At 49.0% G+C, this 20497-nt stretch overlaps 1 protein-coding gene across 8 annotated transcripts in view; it reads right to left on the bottom strand.

Annotated features, from left to right (window-relative positions):
* ZBTB20 (zinc finger and BTB domain containing 20) overlaps positions 1-20497 on the bottom strand; it is a 713029-nt gene that overhangs the window by 156477 nt on the left and 536055 nt on the right. The window contains exon 1 of one of the 8 annotated variants that reach the window (XM_072138930.1): positions 10500-10615. The exons of the other annotated variants lie outside the window; for them this stretch is intronic. The gene's annotated coding sequence lies outside the window, so the exon portion shown is untranslated. Of the gene's footprint in view, positions 1-10499; positions 10616-20497 lie in introns of those variants that run through there. 8 annotated transcript variants of the gene reach the window in all.

Below are 20497 nucleotides of genomic sequence, written 5' to 3'. Positions count from 1 at the left end.
CCGGTCCTATTCCCGCGTGGGATGCCGCTCCTATCCCGACGTGGGACGCCGCTCCTATCCCAATTTTGACATCTCCATTTACTTCTAGCAGGAGGACATCCAATGTGGGCAATCCCCTGCTTTTCTGCTTCCTGGATGACTCCTAGTTTTGCAGTAGCACCAGGCGGCTTGTTGGTACACCTATCGCACCGAGCACTCCGGTTACCTGACCTTTCAGCCCTGGAGTTGCGCAGATACATGGCGCCTACAACCTATTTTTGCCAGGTGAAGTGGAGACAACAACCAAGAGCAGGTTCTGCCTGTAATAAAGGGAGGCATTTAGCAGGTGCCAGCGGGGTTGGCATGCACCGGGTGCTCCTGGTGCACCTTTATGAGCTCTTTGTTTATCATATACAATGGTTAACCTATAACCAGCGCCCTCCGCGCTCTATACAGCTCATAAACTTACAGACACAATGTCCTGACCGGGGGTGACCGCTCCACCTCCGGAAGTAATGCGGTTAATCTTTACTGTATATTACGGGAGGATTTGGTGTATATTAAACTTTAACCCCTTCCTCCCAGCTGGCCGTCCTCTGAGCGCTCACTTGTTATACCTCGTCTCTGCACGCAGCCCCCTGATTACAGGATTCCTGCTCGGATCTCTGGTTATAGGAGACCCGAATGTGAGGAGACCGGGGACCGACCAGAGGGGGCGACACTTACAGCTATCATGAGGGGGGCTTCTAGTTATGCTTTGCTTCCAAAACTCCCAATAATGTACTTCCTAAACTATACACTCAGCATTAGAGGGAACCTGTCAACAGATTTTACCCCTCGGCATACCACAGCTCAATCAACCCCCGTCCCTGTACCATGACACCTGTATAGCTCACAGAGCATGACCACTGCTATTTAAAGCCATAGGTGAGGGTTACAACTCACTTCTTCCATCTGCCGTCACAAAGACCAGGTCACAGAGCATGCCCACAACACTCTCTCTTACAGGTCCAAAGGTCATGGCAAAGCTCTTGTGCACAATGACCCCCATACAGGTCACAGAGCATGCCCACAACACCCTCTCACATAAGTCTATAGGTCACTCCCTGCCTCGTGTGCAGGTCATCGAGCATGCCCAGTACATTATTCCACTCAAATCTATAGGTCACATTACAGGTCACACCCCTCATCCCTGACCAATGATCTCTACACGTCACTGAGCATGCCCACAACAAGTCTGTGGGTGAACGGCCGCCTCCAGTCTTACTATATAGTGATAAATACATAAGAGAACAATCAGAAAGCAGGTGGAAAGATCCCGCGTCCTGTCTGCCTATAATCAGTAACATCCAGTCATTCGTTCCCTTCAATGTTCTAGGTAAAGTAAGTAAAAATATCCGACCACAGGCAAATTTTATTCAAAAAACCTGAGATCCAAGACCAGACGACTCCGGGTCATGTGGACGTCCTGGAGGACAAGTGTCCGGCCGCAGAAGCTTCCGGAACTTACAGTTCAGTGACAATAATCCTTCCTACATGGGAAAATCCTTGAAGAGCCGCCCCCGGGTCACTGTCATGTAGGCAGTACATAGCAGTATTATATTATCCCTACACTATATGGCAGTATCATGTGTGCACTATATGGCAGTGTTATATTGTCAGTATATAGCAGTATTATCCCTACACTATATAGCAGCATTATCTGTGCACTATACAGCAGCAGGGCCGGATTAAAGGAGGGGCTCCTGGGGCTCTAGCCCCGGGGCCCCCACCACTTTGACTTTTTAAGCGGCCCCCACCAGTTTCCGGCTGAGTCGCTGACTGTCTCTGTGTGTGATACGCAGTGGCCCGTGGCCGCCCGCATCGCACATAGGGGTCTAGGATGTCAGCTGTGTCAGTGAGACACAGCTGCCATCACTGGGGGAGTTCGCCGATGCACTGTTTTGGCAGCAGGTTGTGATGGGACACTGGCGGTGATTGATGATGTCACGCTGTCGGCGTCCAATCACAACATGCTGCTGCACAAAATCTCCCCCAGCGATGGCACAGCTGACATCCTAAACCCCTATGGCAGGCTATATACTACAGGGGGCTGGCAGGCTATATATTACAGGGGGCTGGCAGGCTATATACTTCCAAAAACATTGTTGAAAGGGCCCCCAGCACCCTTAATCCGGCCCTGTACAGCAGCATTACCTCTGCACTATATGACAGTATTATCTCTGCACTACATGACAGTATTATCTCTGCACTATATGGCAGTATTATATGGGCAGTATATAGCAGCATTACCTCTGCACCATATGACAGTATTGTGGACACAGTGAGTAAAGCACTTTGGGTGAAATAGAAGCTTCCTATAATCTCCAGCAGCCTCTGCCTGTATCTGTGTCCCTCCTTCATCACTCAGAGCCACCAGCAGGATCATATAGGGCAGTGATGGGGAACCTTTTAGAGCCCGAGTGCCCAAACTTCAACCAAAAGCCACGTATTTATCGGAAAGTGCCAGCGCAGCAATATAAGCAGTAATTTATTTCTCCTCGTTCTTTGACAACTGTTAATCGTTCAGCCTCCTAAGGACACTAACGCAGTTGAAAGGAGGAGGGCAAATTGTAGGAAGATTCTTTGAGTTTTGTCTGGTGAACTTCATGCTGGGTTGATGGCCTGAGTGCCCACCGAGAGGGATCCGAGTGCCGCCTCTGGCACCAGTGCCATAGGTTCGCCACCACTGATATAGGACATGATAGGGCAGTACTGACCTGTACTGATGGGAATAATGGCACTTGGGGTGCGATAGAAACTTACTATTATCTCCAGCAGCCTTTTAAAAAATGCAAACACACATCCAGTTTCACACACATTCAGCTTCTGCTGGAGCCGGACGCCAGGGACTCTGGATAAATACATGCGGACACAGGAGCGAGGAGAGACGGAGCAAGAAACTCGGAGGATTCAGAGATGATAAAGACAGAGTCAAATACCAAGGAGCTCGCGGTAAGGCGAGGTATCTGGCACCGGGAATACGATCACAGAGAGAAGCGGGCTCTATATAACCGCCATACAGAGCTCACATATAACCGCCATACAGAGCTCACATATAACCGCCATACAGAGCTCACATATAACCGCCATACAGAGCTCACATACAGCCGCCATACAGAGCTCACATATAACCGCCATACAGAGCTCACATATAACCGCCATACAGAGCTCACATATAACCGCCATACAGAGCTCACATATAGCCGCCATACAGAGCTCACATATAACCGCCATACAGAGCTCACATATAACCGCCATACAGAGCTCACATATAGCCGCCATACAGAGCTCACATATAACCGCCATACAGAGCTCACATACAGCCGCCATACAGAGCTCACATATAACCGCCATACAGAGCTCACATATAGCCGCCATACAGAGCTCACATATAGCCGCCATACAGAGCTCACATATAGCCGCCATACAGAGCTCACATACAGCCGCCATACAGAGCTCACATATAACCGCCATACAGAGCTCACATACAGCCGCCATACAGAGCTCACATATAACCGCCATACAGAGCTCACATATAGCCGCCATACAGAGCTCACATACAGCCGCCATACAGAGCTCACATATAACCGCCATACAGAGCTCACATACAGCCGCCATACAGAGCTCACATATAACCGCCATACAGAGCTCACATACAGCCGCCATACAGAGCTCACATATAACCGCCATACAGAGCTCACATATAACCGCCATACAGAGCTCACATATAACCGCCATACAGAGCTCACATATAACCGCCATACAGAGCTCACATACAGCCGTCATACTGAGCACAAATGGCTCTGCTCCATATGGCGCCAGTTGGTGAATAGTTGGAAGTTTATCCAGTTTATTCTCAGGCAAAATCAAAGTCTAAAGCTTATCGTGCGGCACCTGATTATTAGCTCATGTGTGACCTCGCTGCAGTGACCTGGGACCAGGGTGTAATACCTGCCGGAAGCTCCATATGTCCTATGTGTAGCGTAATACCTGTACAGCGGGGAGGTGTACACACTACACACCTCACCTGTAATACTACCTGTACAGCGGTGTACACACTACACACCACACCTGTAATACCACCTGTACAGCGGTGTACACACTACACACCACACCTGTAATACCACCTGTACAGCGGGGAGGTGTACACACTACACACCACACCTGTAATACCACCTGTACAGCGGGGAGGTGTACACACTACATACCACACCTGTAATACCACCTGTACAGCGGGGAGGTGTACACACTACACACCACACCTGTAATACCACCTGTACAGCGGGGAGGTGTACACACTACATACCACACCTGTAATACTACCTGTACAGCGGGGAGGTGTACACACTACACACCACACCTGTAATACCACCTGTACAGCGGGGAGGTGTACACACTACACACCACACCTGTAATACTACCTGTACAGCGGGGAGGTGTACACACTACACACCACACCTGTAATACCACCTGTACAGCGGGGAGGTGTACACACTACACACCGCACCTGTAATACCACCTGTACAGCGGGGAGGTGTACACACTACACACCACACCTGTAATACTAACTGTACAGCGGGGAGGTGTACACACTACACACCACACCTGTAATACTACCTGTACAGCGGTGTACACACTACACACCACACCTGTAATACTACCTGTACAGCGGGGAGGTGTACACACTACACACCACACCTGTAATACTACCTGTACAGCGGTGTACACACTACACACCACACCTGTAATACTACCTGTACAGCGGGGAGGTGTACACACTACACACCACACCTGTAATACTACCTGTACAGCGGTGTACACACTACACACCACACCTGTAATACTACCTGTACAGCGGTGTACACACTACACACCACACCTGTAATACTACCTGTACAGCGGTGTACACACTACACACCACACCTGTAATACTACCTGTACAGCGGTGTACACACTACACACCACACCTGTAATACTACCTGTACAGCGGTGTACACACTACACACCACACCTGTAATACTACCTGTACAGCGGTGTACACACTACACACCACACCTGTAATACTACCTGTACAGCGGTGTACACACTACACACCACACCTGTAATACTACCTGTACAGCGGTGTACACACTACACACCACACCTGTAATACTACCTGTACAGCGGGGAGGTGTACACACTACACACCACACCTGTAATACCACCTGTACAGCGGGGAGGTGTACACACTACACACCACACCTGTACAGCGGGGAGGTGTACACACTACATACCACACCTGTAATACCACCTGTACAGCGGGGAGGTGTACACACTACACACCACACCTGTAATACCACCTGTACAGCGGGGAGGTGTACACACTACACACCACACCTGTAATACCACCTGTACAGCGGGGAGGTGTACACACTACACACCACACCTGTAATACCACCTGTACAGCGGGGAGGTGTACACACTACACACCACACCTGTAATACCACCTGTACAGCGGGTAGGTGTACACACTACACACCACACCTGTAATACCACCTGTACAGCGGGGAGGTGTACACACTACACACCACACCTGTAATACCACCTGTACAGCGGGGAGGTGTACACACTACACACCACACCTGTAATACTACCTGTACAGCGGGGAGGTGTACACACTACACACCACACCTGTAATACTACCTGTACAGCGGGGAGGTGTACACACTACACACCACACCTGTAATACTACCTGTACAGCGGGGAGGTGTACACACTACACACCACACCTGTAATACTACCTGTACAGCGGGGAGGTGTACACACTACACACCACACCTGTAATACTACCTGTACAGCGGGGAGGTGTACACACTACACACCACACCTGTAATACTACCTGTACAGCGGGGAGGTGCACACACTACACACCACACCTGTAATACCACCTGTACAGCGGGGAGGTGCACACACTACACACCACACCTGTAATACCACCTGTACAGCGGGGAGGTGTACACACTACACACCACACCTGTAATACTACCTGTACAGCGGTGTACACACTACACACCACACCTGTAATACTACCTGTACAGCGGGGAGGTGTACACACTACACACCACACCTGTAATACCACCTGTACAGTGGGGAGGTGTACACACTACACACCACACCTGTAATACTACCTGTACAGCGGGGAGGTGTACACACTACATACCACACCTGTAATACCACCTGTTCAGCGGGGAGGTGCACACACTACACACCACACCTGTAATACCACCTGTACAGCGGGGAGGTGCACACACTACACACCACACCTGTAATACTACCTGTACAGCGGGGAGGTGTACACACTACACACCACACCTGTAATACTACCTGTACAGCGGGGAGGTGTACACACTACACACCACACTTGTAATACCACCTGTACAGCAGGGAGGTGTACACACTACACACCACACCTGTAATACTACCTGTACAGCGGTGTACACACTACACACCACACCTGTAATACCACCTGTACAGCGGGGAGGTGTACACACTACACACCACACCTGTGATACTACCTGTACAGCGGGGAGGTGTACACACTACACACCACACCTGTAATACTACCTGTACAGCGGGTTAACAGCCATAGCCCCCTGTGGCCAGTACTGGTACTACACCTTGTACCATGAAGAAGTGGAACCTCGTCTAACAAGCAAATCAGAGGGAATGGGGGAAAAATGTACAAAAAAACCCAAATAACGGAAGCCATGGACCCAGTGCGATGACTATAGATGACACAGTGTGTAATACACTCATATTAGGGCCAAGGTCCTATTGGTTGTACATATTCCTGCTATGGACATGAAGCTCCTCCAGGTCCACACGTGGCATAGTTTATGGTCTCGGTCCTCCTGTACGATGATACTGATGTGGTCTCCCCGTGGCCCCTTAGACGTGGTCAGGGAGGCGCCGGGCTCTGTCTTGGACACTTTATGTTCCGTTTTTTGCCTTGGCGCAGCGGCCGGGTTGCGCCTGCGATAATGTGGTGATTCTGGGCCCCTACAAGTTAATGATTTATTTGATAGAGATAAGGTATTTTTTATTTAGATCCTTTCCTATTTGATTTGGCAGCGCTGCAGTCATCGGGCAAAGGTCTGTAAAGATGCACATGGTATGTACACAGCCGCCCAAGATTACACTATAGGGAAGTGGAGCCAGAGGTGAAAGTCACCCCCACCCCAGGGGGACATCGTGTCCCCAATACTATACAAGTCACAGGGACACCAGGGACCACAGTGATCGCCACCGGTCAGACATCACTAGACGATCCCGGAGCAAAGTACAAGCCTGAGCCCAGAACCTCATTGCCCCCACGTGACCCCATCATCTTATGCTGTATTGGATCCTACTTATAATGATTCCTTGTAATATAGGATCTTTTATTGTATCACCCAGTATAGGATCCTATATGATAAATCTATGCATAATGGAATAATATATAATGCCGTAGGAGGATACCATGCTGTATAGATCCTATATGATGATACTGTGCAGTACACAAACTTATATAATGAAGCAGTATAGGAACCTATGTAACAATACCGTGCAGTATAGGATCCCATAGGAGGATACCATGCAGTATAGATCCTATATGATAAAACTGATATGATAATCCTCTACATACTGATACTGTGCAATATAGGATCCCATAGGAGAATACCATGCAGTGTATGATCCTACATGTTGAAACCATGAAGTATAAAAACCCTATATAATAATACAGTGCAGTATAGGATCCTATATGATGCTAATATGCTGTATAGAATCCTATATGATGATACCATGCAGTATAGGATCCTATATGATGCTACTATGCTGTATAGGATCCTATATGCTGATTCCATGCTGTATAGGATCCTATATGATGATACTATGCTGTACAGGATCCTATATGATGTTACTATGCTGTATAGGATCCTATATAAGGATTCCATGTTGTATAGGATCCTATAATGATGATTCCATGCCGTATAGGATCCTATATGATCATTCCATGCTGTATAGGATCCTATATGATTATACCATGCTGTAAAGGATCCTATATGATGATCCCATGCTGTATAGGATCCTATATGAGGATTCCATGCTGTATCGGATCCTATATGATTATTCCATGCTGTATAGGATCCTACATGATGATACCATACTGTATAGGATCCTATATGATGCTACTATGCTGTACAGGATCCTATATGATGCTACTATGCTGTATAGGATCCTATATGATGATTCCATGCTGTATAGGATCCTATATGATGATACCATGCCGTATAGGATCCTATATGAGGATTCCATGCTGTATAGGATCCTATATGATGATTCCATGCTGTATAGGATCCTATATGATCATTCCATGCTGTATAGGATTCTATATGATGATACCATGCTGTATAGGATCCTATATGATGATTCCATGCCGTATAGGATCCTATATGATCATTCCATGCTGTATAGGATCCTATATGATTATACCATGCTGTATAGGATCCTATATGAGGATTCCATGCTGTATAGGATCCTATATGATCATTGCATGCTGTATAGGATCCTATATGATGATTCCATGCTGTATAGGATCCTATATGATGATCCCATGCTGTATAGGATCCTATATGAGGATTCCATGCTATATAGGATCCTATATGATCATTCCATGCTGTATAGGATCCTATATGATCATTCCATGCTGTTTTGTATTCCATTCAATCATATGAAGTTCTGGATGATCCCATTATACAATCCTGTACTGTCCACATGCCACAAGATCCTGTCATTATACCATTTGCTATATGATCCTTTACAATGAAATAATAATCTTTATGTCTACGGTATTGCTATATGATGACATCACACATGGTAACATATGTCCCATGTGTCATATAGGGTCCTATATGAAGATACCACATTACATAGGATCCTTTATATTGCTATCCCAGATCCTATACGTTTACATCATCCCACAGTGGACTCTATAGGATAAAATTATGATGTAATATTATTGAAGGATTTATCTTTGTCCTTACCCCTATAGCCAATCTCTTGGGCCCCCTTGACACTAGGCCCTGTGGTAGCTGTCACCTCCTATTAAACGCGTAGACCTCCCTGGCACTATATGTCCGTGTACGTGGCCAGGCTATACTAATATCTATAGTGGATGGTCGGGTAGGTTACCAGTGGGCCCAGACCTGACCTATGCCGACTGTTCCACATCTACATCACCGCCACGTGTGACCAGTCCTGACTGGTCCACATCTACATCACCGCCACGTGTGACCGGTCCTGACTGGTCCACATCTATATCACCGCCACGTTTAACCAGTCCTGACTGATCCACATCTACATTACCACCACGTGTGACCGGTCCTGACTGGTCCACATCTATATTACTGCCACATGTGACTGGTCCACATCTACATCACTGCCACATGTGACTGGTCCTGACTGGTCCACATCTACATCACCGCCACGTGTGACCGGTCCTGACTGGTCCACATCTACATCACCGCCACGTGTGACCGGTCCTGACTGGTCCACATCTACATCACCGCCACGTGTGACCGGTCCTGACTGGTCCACATCTACATCACCGCCACGTGTGACCGGTCCTGACTGGTCCACATCTACATCACCGCCACGTGTGACCGGTCCTGACTGGTCCACATCTACATCACCGCCAGGTGTGACCGGTCCTGACTGGTCCACATCTATATCACCGCCACGTGTGACTGGTCCACATCTATATCACCGCCACGTGTGACTGGTCCTGACTGATCCACATCTACATTACCGCCACATGTGACTGGTCCACATCTACATCACCGCCACATGTGACTGGTCCACATCTATATCACCGCCACATGTGACTGGTCCACATCTATATTACTGCCACATGTAACCGGTCCTGACTGGTCCACATCGATATCACCGCCACATGTGACAGGCTGATCCACAAGTGACCGGTACTGTCTGAGCCACATCTATATCAAGTTGAGCGTCTACCAAGTAGTGACCTGCGTCGTATTGGAGGGACATAGAGATGAGGAAGGAGATGTGTGAAGCACGTACCTACGAGGGACAACTCCTAGGCTGCCCGTGTCCACTGAGGGGAGTAGTGCCGCTCTATCTGAGTAGTAACTCCAAACATCTCAAACATCCCAGGAATGAAGTGGTTGCTGATTTGGCACAGCTGGTGGCTTCCTGCTGTTTCTCTGGCTGGCACCGGTGTACAATGGGCAGTATTGTTGTTCAACGAAAAAAAACCTACCCCCCCCTTCTCTCTTTTTCCCGGTGCCCACGAGAGGGAGGTTGAGTCACGAAGAAGTAAAACGAAAGAAGTGACTTTAGTGATAAAAGTGAGGCAGCAGCGAGCACGCACTCCTCCGGGCACTGCCCTCCATACAACGGAAGAAAAATTACTAAAAATTGGCAGAACGACGTACCTGATGTGAAAGCGGCCTCGCTCCGAACTCTGGACTCACAAAGATTTCCATAAACTCGGCCACTCCCAGTTTATAATACATTATGCATTAATTCCAACATTGGATCGTGCTGCCAGTAGGGGACATATCGGCAGCAGGTTGTCAGACACACAGCTCATACTCGTGCTCTGCCAGCATGTGCGCTGCTCACCCCCGCCCCCTGGCACCAGGATACACACCAGCACAAGGGGCACACAGAGGAAGAGCTCTGACCATGTGACCAGTGCATGACAGGCAGCAACAGAGGGGGGCACTGCATGACGGCAGCACCAGGGGGCACTGCATGACGGGCAGCACCAGGGGGGAACTGCATGACGGCAGCACCAGGGGGCACTGCATGACGGGCAGCACCAGGGGGGAACTGCATGACGGGCAGCACCAGGGGGGAACTGCATGACGGGCAGCACCAGGGGGGAACTGCATGACGGGCAGCACCAGGGGGCACTGCATGACGGGCAGCACCAGGGGGGAACTGCATGACGGGCAGCACCAGGGGGGAACTGCATGACGGGCAGCACCAGGGGGGAACTGCATGACGGGCAGCACCAGGGGGCACTGCATGACGGGCAGCACCAGGGGGGCACTGCATGACGGGCAGCACCAGGGGGGGGCACTGCATGACGGGCAGCACCAGGGGGGAACTGCATGACGGGCAGCACCAGGGGGGAACTGCATGACGGGCAGCACCAGGGGGGCACTGCATGACGGGCAGCACCAGGGGGGGGCACTGCAGCATGACGGGCAGACCCAGGGGGGCACTGCAGCATGACGGGCAGACCCAGGGGGGCACTGCAGCATGACGGGCAGACCCAGTGGGGCACTGCAGCATGACGGGCAGACCCAGGGGGGCACTGCAGCATGACGGGCAGACCCAGTGGGGCACTGCAGCATGACGGGCAGACCCAGGGGGGCACTGCAGCATGACGGGCAGACCCAGGGGGGCACTGCAGCATGACGGGCAGACCCAGGGGGGCCCTGCAGCATGACGGGCAGACCCAGGGGGGCCCTGCAGCATGACGGGCAGACCCAGGGGGGCACTGCAGCATGACGGGCAGACCCAGGGGGGCACTGCAGCATGACGGGCAGACCCAGGGGGGAACTGCAGCATGACGGGCAGACCCAGGGGGGAACTGCAGCATGACGGGCAGACCCAGGGGGGAACTGCATGACGGGCAGCAACAGAGGGGGCACTGCATGACGGGCATCAACAGAGGGGGCACTGTATGGCAGGCAGCAACGGAGGGGGGCACTGCATGACGGGAAACAACAGAGGGGGCACTGCATGGCGGGCAGCAACAGAGGGGGCACTGCATGGCGGGCAGCAACAGAGGGGGCACTGCATGGCGGGCAGCCCCAGGGGGCACTACGTGTCTCTGGTGAATATCCACTAGGTATAGAAGATCTAATACAAAGCCATAGCTACAGATGGAGTACAACTAACCCCAGTGTGTGAGGTCACAGCACATAAGAAGCCACCATTATCACACGTGGCATGAAGATAATAACATCCTTTATATTAATATTCCTAAAATTATATTTTCATATATATATTTATAATATTTCTGTGCGCTCCCCACACTGTAACACTGTACACTATGAGGCACACACAAAGACAACAATATGCTGGACGTATGATGCACACGTGGCTCCGACACACTAGGCCCCTGCCCTCCTGGACACGTATCAAACATGCAACCAAATATACTATGGATGTACTGGACCCATGTTACACACACGCCAGTCCATATACTGGACCCATTGTGCGCACACGCCAGTCCATATACTGGTCCCATGTTACACACACGCCAGTCCATACCCTGGACCCATGGTGCACACACGCCAGTCCATACCCTGGACCCATGGTGCACACACGCCAGTCCATACCCTGGACCCACGGTGCACACACGCCAGTCCATACCCTGGACCCACGGTGCACACACGCCAGTCCATATACTGGACCCATTGTGCGCACACGCTAGTCCATATACTGGTCCCATGGTGCACACACGCCAGTCCATATACTGGTCCCATGTTACACGCACGCCAGTCCATATACTGGACCCATAGTGCACACACGCCAGATGATTTGCTCCATCCCAGGGCTTCCCACCTGACCATAGGCAGTATAATTAGCTTGGAACTATGTAAAGGCGGCATCCCGACGGCATCTGGGCCCTGGTGTCTGATGGGTCCCATAGGATGAATAGGGTCCTTGTGCCTCAGGGGCCCCCAAGTCCACCCCAGAGATGAGTCATATTGTATACATCATATACATAGTTACAGAACAGTGTGATGATCTGGGGGTCCATGGTCAGACTCCTGGTACCCCACAAATCAAGTCAAGCCCCCCCCCCCTGAATTCAATGTATTCGAAGAATATCCAATATTCCATAATATTTGACAATTTACTTCCACAGATGAGTAAAAGACAAAGCCTCCTTTTTGCCGGATTTCTGGATAATCCGATGTTTTTCCCCTATGGCTGGAGCTGCAGGTATAAATAGCGCCCCCTTGCTGCACACATACATGAGTCGCCCCGGCACGCCCCGCTGGCCTCCTCTGCCCGGCAGGAAGGGAGGGAACATGGTGTCTTCTGACCTTTATAAATAGGCACATTATTTTTATATACCGCCTGGCACTATATACATTGACGCCAATTACATACCCACAGCTCTGCGGTTTGTGTCCAGGAGATTCCCACATGCCCTGGGCGGACAGCTCAGAGGTTTTTATAGTCTGGATTATCTGGACCCCATTTTTTCAGTCTTAAGTAACACCACAGGAAATGAGCTGTTCCAAGTGACAAACACGGCTCTGCTACATCCACAATAAGGGAAAGGGCTAACTGCAGGCGGATGCACCTTCATAATACGAGACTTACATGGTCAGCTCTGCTACATCTGTACAATACTATGACTGAGGTGCAAATTCTGCAGAAGTCGGCTCTGCTACATCTACAGCGCTGTGTCCTCAGGAGTATCACCACAGGACAAATCCAGATCTGCTAATTCCGCAAGATGTTGCAATAAGATCCCCTGCTCCTTCACGGGAGTCCAATCATTGTGCCACATTACAAGCTCAGCTCTGTGCCATGTTGTAGGGGAAGGTCTATTTGCAGACACATAAAAAAATAAAATGTAGCGTGCGCTGTGATACGATGCAATACGATGAGTCAAATGACAATCTCAGCACCACTACATCTGCACGCTACAGGTAACCGGCTGATCTGCCACACTACCAGCTCAGCACTGCTACATCTGTCACACGATACAGTGGATTTACTTACAGCCCATGCAAATGCACAGATGGCACATCTCTTCACTGGGGGCTCTGCCACACAACAAGCTCAGCTCTGCTACATCTGATTCACATGTGCTCTCCCCTCCCCCTGCCCTTGATTAACCCCTGAACACCCAGGCCATCAGTTTATAATAATGAGGCCCATAAAAACAGACGGCACTGAGAATGGACCAGAACCGTGAGTTTGGGGTGCGGTCATCCGTCATACCTGACCCATTCCTCTCTGCAATTACTGAAAAGCTTTGTGGTTTGTTTTCTCACCATTTCCAGATCTCTGCTTGCTGTCTATGAAAGGATATTGTCTGACGCTAGCTGAGCCCATGTTCACACCTGGTTTTAGGACAAGATTTTGCAGCAGTAATTCCCAGATTTTCCCCTGAGCCTGTACCTTGTGGTAACTTTTGGCTCAGATTTTGGGAACATCTTTGACAGCGGAGGGTTTTCTCCAGTGGTTTCCACAGTGTGGACCTTCCACATACAATGTATCAGCGCAGGAGAAATGAAACTTTCTGTAGCTTTTTTCAGTGGAATACAAACAAATAAAAAATGAATGTAATTTAATTTGACTTTGTTCTATTCAGGGATATAAGATCCCCAACACATCGGGAACAGGTATCCCTCCGAAAATCTGCAAATGACAGCTGTGAGGTGCAGAGACCCCAGATACATGGAGGGAGGATGAGGACCCCAAAGCTACAGACCGGTTCCTCTAACATCTCTCATAATCATCTACTACTCTGTAGATGTTTGTACTGGTTGATAGTATTTAGTGATTTTTTGTTTGTTACAATGTACAAGTCTTGTGTTTAGCTCACAGACAGCAGCAGACACTGGATACAATTATAACAAACCCTCTGCTGTCCGTGAGATCACTTTAAGAGGAGGCCTTAGGGTGATGTCATACATGGCGTTTTCAGTCCGTTTTTTGGCTGTTTATCTATTAAGATAATTGGGAAAAATGGACCAAAAACGGACCAAAAACGCCATGTGTGGCATCACCCTGAGGCCGGCGGCACACGTGGTGTTTTGAACCCTTTTTTGGGCCGTTTTTAAACAACCCTTTAAAAACTAATCAGTTTTTGACCCATTTTAATTAAGATAGTTTGACCGGTTTTACAAAAACTGATGCATTTAAAAAAAAAAAAAAAAAAAAAACACGTGCTTTTTTTAACGGACTGTTTAAAAACGGCCCAAAACGCCATGTGTGCCGCCGGCCTAAGTCTTTCAATGTACAAAGATATGTTCACTGGCAGCAAGAAGAGATCTTGAAAAGGGTGAAGCTGTAGAGTCACACCAGACACATCTCTTTCCTGTTCTGATGGTTTGTTATAATGTACAAAGATGTAAAAATGGTGAATCTGTTAGAAAATGGTCCTATTCCTATTCTTATAGTTTGTTACAATGTGCCAGTCTGTAGTCCAGATTCTGTTTAGTCTACAATGCCTCCTGCACTGTTAGTTTGTTACAATGTATCAGTCTGAAGCTCAGAGCTGTCACTCTCCTATATTGTTAGTTTGTTACAATTTATCAGTCCAGAATATTTAGCTCTTAGACCATTGTCTACAGCACTGGCGATACATGGGCAAGAGCCAGGGCCCAGAGCTGCTGTGGGGGCCCACATAAGGCTGTACATAAGGGATCCATGGGTGTGACAGGGGCCTATATCTGATGAATCCAGGAGTGGGTGTTTGGGATGATAAACTAGGGAATATTTTAGAACAGGAGGCTGTTTTGGTTTCTAAACTTTGGATGCTGCCATGTGAGTTCACTGCAAAGGAGCCACTGAGGGTCTGCCGCCCAGTGGCCTACTGATACCTGGAACCGACCCTGATTGTCTACAGTGGACAAACTTCTCCTCTGCCCTGATGAGCGTTCTGTGTGGTGTGCAGGGGGCCCAGATTCAGGATTTCTGATGCCCGTTCTTCATGACTCTGACGCCCCCTGCACTGCCCTGACAGAGGGCACCTCTTTATTTTCTGTACCTGCAACACATTTCTGTCGCACTTTGCATTATAAATGTATCGACGCTGCAACTGAGCACCAGAGCGTCCCTTTATGTGCTGAAATTTGTGCCATATGAAGAATAGTGCGGCTGCGGCACATGAGGTGGATGTGCGGTGCAGAACCTCTCAAATACCTGAAAGAACGTGCAAAGTCCGACAGAAAACTGGCGCCAGCGCCTTAGTAAATGTGGGCCCTTATGTTCATTAAGCGTCTCCGCCAATGTAAATCTGATGTGCAAAACACTTCTAAACCCGGGGATTCTGCCTGATGATAAATCTGCCTCACTATTAGATATCTGCCGGATGATATGGGATAGAATTTTCTATACATGAATCCGGGACACCCCTGTAAGAGGCGACCGCATCACGTCCGTGTCTGACAGTTATGGTCACTGCAAAAACAGGAAGTGTCCGGTTGCGGCAAGCAGAGGGTAAAGCGTGCGCAGGCGCTGCTGATCCCCGGGTGCACACTAGGTGTCAGTGTCACAGCAGTGTCCTCCCGCTGTCATGGAGGAGCAGGTGACATCCAACGCCCTCACAGCACCCCGGCCAGGGGAACACAGAGCCCATCTGTATACATCACAGATATCAGGGGCTCCACACACAGGGGGCAGATATATATCCCTCCATAGACAGATATCAGGGGCTCCACACACAGGGGGGATGTATACATCACAGATATCAGGGGCTCCACACACAGGGGGCAGATATATATCCCTCCATAGACAGATATCAGGGGCTCCATACACAGGGGGCACATATATATCCCTCCATAGACAGATATCAGGGGCTCCATACACAGGGGGGATGTATACATCCACAGATATCAGGGGCTCCATACACAGGGGGGATGTATACATCCACAGATATCAGGGGCTCCACACACAGGGGGATGTATACATCACAGATATCAGGGGCTCCACACACAGGGGGGATGTATACATCACAGATATCAGGGGCTCCATACACAGGGGGGATGTATACATCCACAGATATCAGGGGCTCCATACACAGGGGGATGTATACATCCACAGATATCAGGGGCTCCATACACAGGGGGATGTATACATCCACAGATATCAGGGGCTCCATACACAGGGGGATGTATACATCACAGATATCAGGGGCTCCCTGCACCCCCATACACAGGGGGGATGTATACATCCACAGATATCAGGGGCTCCACACACAGGGGGGATGTATACATCCACAGATATCAGGGGCTCCACACACAGGGGGATGTATACATCCACAGATATCAGGGGCTCCATACACAGGGGGATGTATACATCCACAGATATCAGGGGCTCCACACACAGGGGGATGTATACATCCACAGATATCAGGGGCTCCACACACAGGGGGATGTATACATCCACAGATATCAGGGGCTCCACACACAGGGGGGATGTATACATCCACAGATATCAGGGGCTCCACACACAGGGGGGATGTATACATCCACAGATATCAGGGGCTCCATACACAGGGGGGATGTATACATCCACAGATATCAGGGGCTCCATACACAGGGGGGATGTATACATCCACAGATATCAGGGGCTCCATACACAGGGGGGATGTATACATCCACAGATATCAGGGGCTCCATACACAGGGGGGATGTATACATCCACAGATATCAGGGGCTCCACACACAGGGGGATGTATACATCCACAGATATCAGGGGCTCCACACACAGGGGGATGTATACATCCACAGATATCAGGGGCTCCATACACAGGGGGGATGTATACATCCACAGATATCAGGGGCTCCATACACAGGGGGGATGTATACATCCACAGATATCAGGGGCTCCACACACAGGGGGATGTATACATCACAGATATCAGGGGCTCCACACACAGGGGGATGTATACATCCACAGATATCAGGGGCTCCACACACAGGGGGGATGTATACATCCACAGATATCAGGGGCTCCATACACAGGGGGGATGTATACATCCACAGATATCAGGGGCTCCACACACAGGGGGATGTATACATCCACAGATATCAGGGGCTCCATACACAGGGGGGATGTATACATCCACAGATATCAGGGGCTCCACACACAGGGGGGATGTATACATCCACAGATATCAGGGGCTCCATACACAGGGGGGATGTATACATCCACAGATATCAGGGGCTCCACACACAGGGGGATGTATACATCCACAGATATCAGGGGCTCCACACACAGGGGGATGTATACATCCACAGATATCAGGGGCTCCATACACAGGGGGGATGTATACATCCACAGATATCAGGGGCTCCATACACAGGGGGGATGTATACATCCACAGATATCAGGGGCTCCACACACAGGGGGATGTATACATCCACAGATATCAGGGGCTCCACACACAGGGGGATGTATACATCCACAGATATCAGGGGCTCCACACACAGGGGGGATGTATACATCCACAGATATCAGGGGCTCCACACACAGGGGGGATGTATACATCCACAGATATCAGGGGCTCCACACACAGGGGGGATGTATACATCCACAGATATCAGGGGCTCCACACACAGGGGGATGTATACATCCACAGATATCAGGGGCTCCATACACAGGGGGATGTATACATCCACAGATATCAGGGGCTCCACACACAGGGGGGATGTATACATCCACAGATATCAGGGGCTCCATACACAGGGGGGATGTATACATCCACAGATATCAGGGGCTCCACACACAGGGGGATGTATACATCCACAGATATCAGGGGCTCCCTGCACCCCCATACACGGGGGGAATTTTACATCCCTCCATAGACAGATATCAGGGGCTCCCTGCACCCCCATACACAGGGGGATGTATACATCCCTCCATAGACAGATATCAGGGGCTCCATACACAGGGGGCAGATATATATCCCTCCATAGACAGATATCAGGGGCTCCACACACAGGGGGATGTATACATCCCTCCTTAGACAGATATCAGGGGCTCCCTGCACCCCCATACACAGGGGGAACATATATATCCCTCCATAGACAGATATCAGGGGCTCCCTGCACCCCCATACACAGGGGGATGTATACATCCCTCCATAGACAGATATCAGGGGCTCCCTGCACCCCCATACACAGGGGGATGTATACATCCCTCCATAGACAGATATCAGGGGCTCCCTGCACACTGTGTACCCCCACTATGGCGCAGGAGGAAGCTGCAGCCGCAGTTACAACGGTCGTATTGTTATCTTCTGACAAACCCAAGGATTGTTACAATGCAAATAACTTCATGAAAACCTCTATATGGGGGCAGTACAGGCAAATACACAGACAACAGAGGGCCTGCTCCACAAATACACCCACATCCAACCCAGGAGAGGAGGATATCCGGAACATTCACATAGATAGGAGATAGATGGATAGATAGGAGATAGGAGATAGATAGATAGATAGATAGATAGGAGATAGATAGATAGATAGATAGATAGATAGATAGATAGATAGATAGGAGATAGATAGATAGATAGATAGATAGGAGATAGATGATAGATAGATAGGAGATAGATAGATAGATAGATAGATAGGAGATAGATAGGAGATAGATAGATAGATAGATAGATAGGAGATAGATAGGAGATAGATAGGAGATAGATAGGAGATAGATAGATAGATAGATAGATAGATAGGAGATAGATAGGAGATAGATAGATAGATAGATAGGAGATAGATAGATAGGAGATAGATAGATAGGAGATAGATAGATAGATAGATAGGAGATAGATAGATAGATAGATAGATAGATAGGAGATAGATAGATAGATAGGAGATAGATAGATAGATAGATAGATAGGAGATAGATAGATAGGAGATAGATAGATAGATAGATAGGAGATAGATAGGAGATAGATAGGAGATAGGGAGATAGATAGGAGATAGATAGATAGATAGATAGATAGGAGATGGAGATAGATAGATAGGAGATTAGGAGATAGATAGATAGATAGATAGATAGGAGATAGATAGATAGGAGATAGATAGATAGATAGATAGATAGGAGATAGATAGGTAGATAGGAGATAGGGAGATAGATAGATAGGAGATAGATATATAGATAGATAGATAGGAGATAGATATGAGATATAACTTACATGATGTATATATACAATAGATATATAGTGATATATGATCTATCAGACAGATAGGAGATAGATATGAGATGGGTTGATGTACAGGTAGGTAGGTGACATACATATGAGCAGTGCAGGTGACGGGGGGCTCAGGGTTGGGTGGTCTCGGGGGCACTGTACTGCTCTTCTCTGGCTCTCAGGCTTGTTGTTCTATAAGGAGCAGTGCGCTGGGTCACGTCAGGTCGGGTGGGCGCTGTGCCCAGCTCTGGGGTTTAAAGGAAAAACATACAGAAAGACACAAAAACACAGCAGTTTCCTTCATTACATTCCCTTTTACCTGCCACAGGCGATCGGACCCCCAGGGGGGGATTATTCACCCACCCAGATATGGATGACAGAGTATATATATAGTGGTGGAGAATCTATATACTGATATATCCCTCTATATACTGATATATCCCTCTATATACTGATATATCCCTCTATATACTGATACCCCCCCTCTATATACTGATACCTCCCTCTATATACTGATATATCCCTCTA

This window comes from Engystomops pustulosus, chromosome 2, assembly GCF_040894005.1.
Source record: "Engystomops pustulosus chromosome 2, aEngPut4.maternal, whole genome shotgun sequence".
NCBI classification, from domain to species: domain Eukaryota; kingdom Metazoa; phylum Chordata; class Amphibia; order Anura; family Leptodactylidae; genus Engystomops; species Engystomops pustulosus.
The sequence above is the reverse complement of the archived record's forward strand: the minus strand, read 5'-3'. Positions and strand labels throughout refer to the sequence as shown.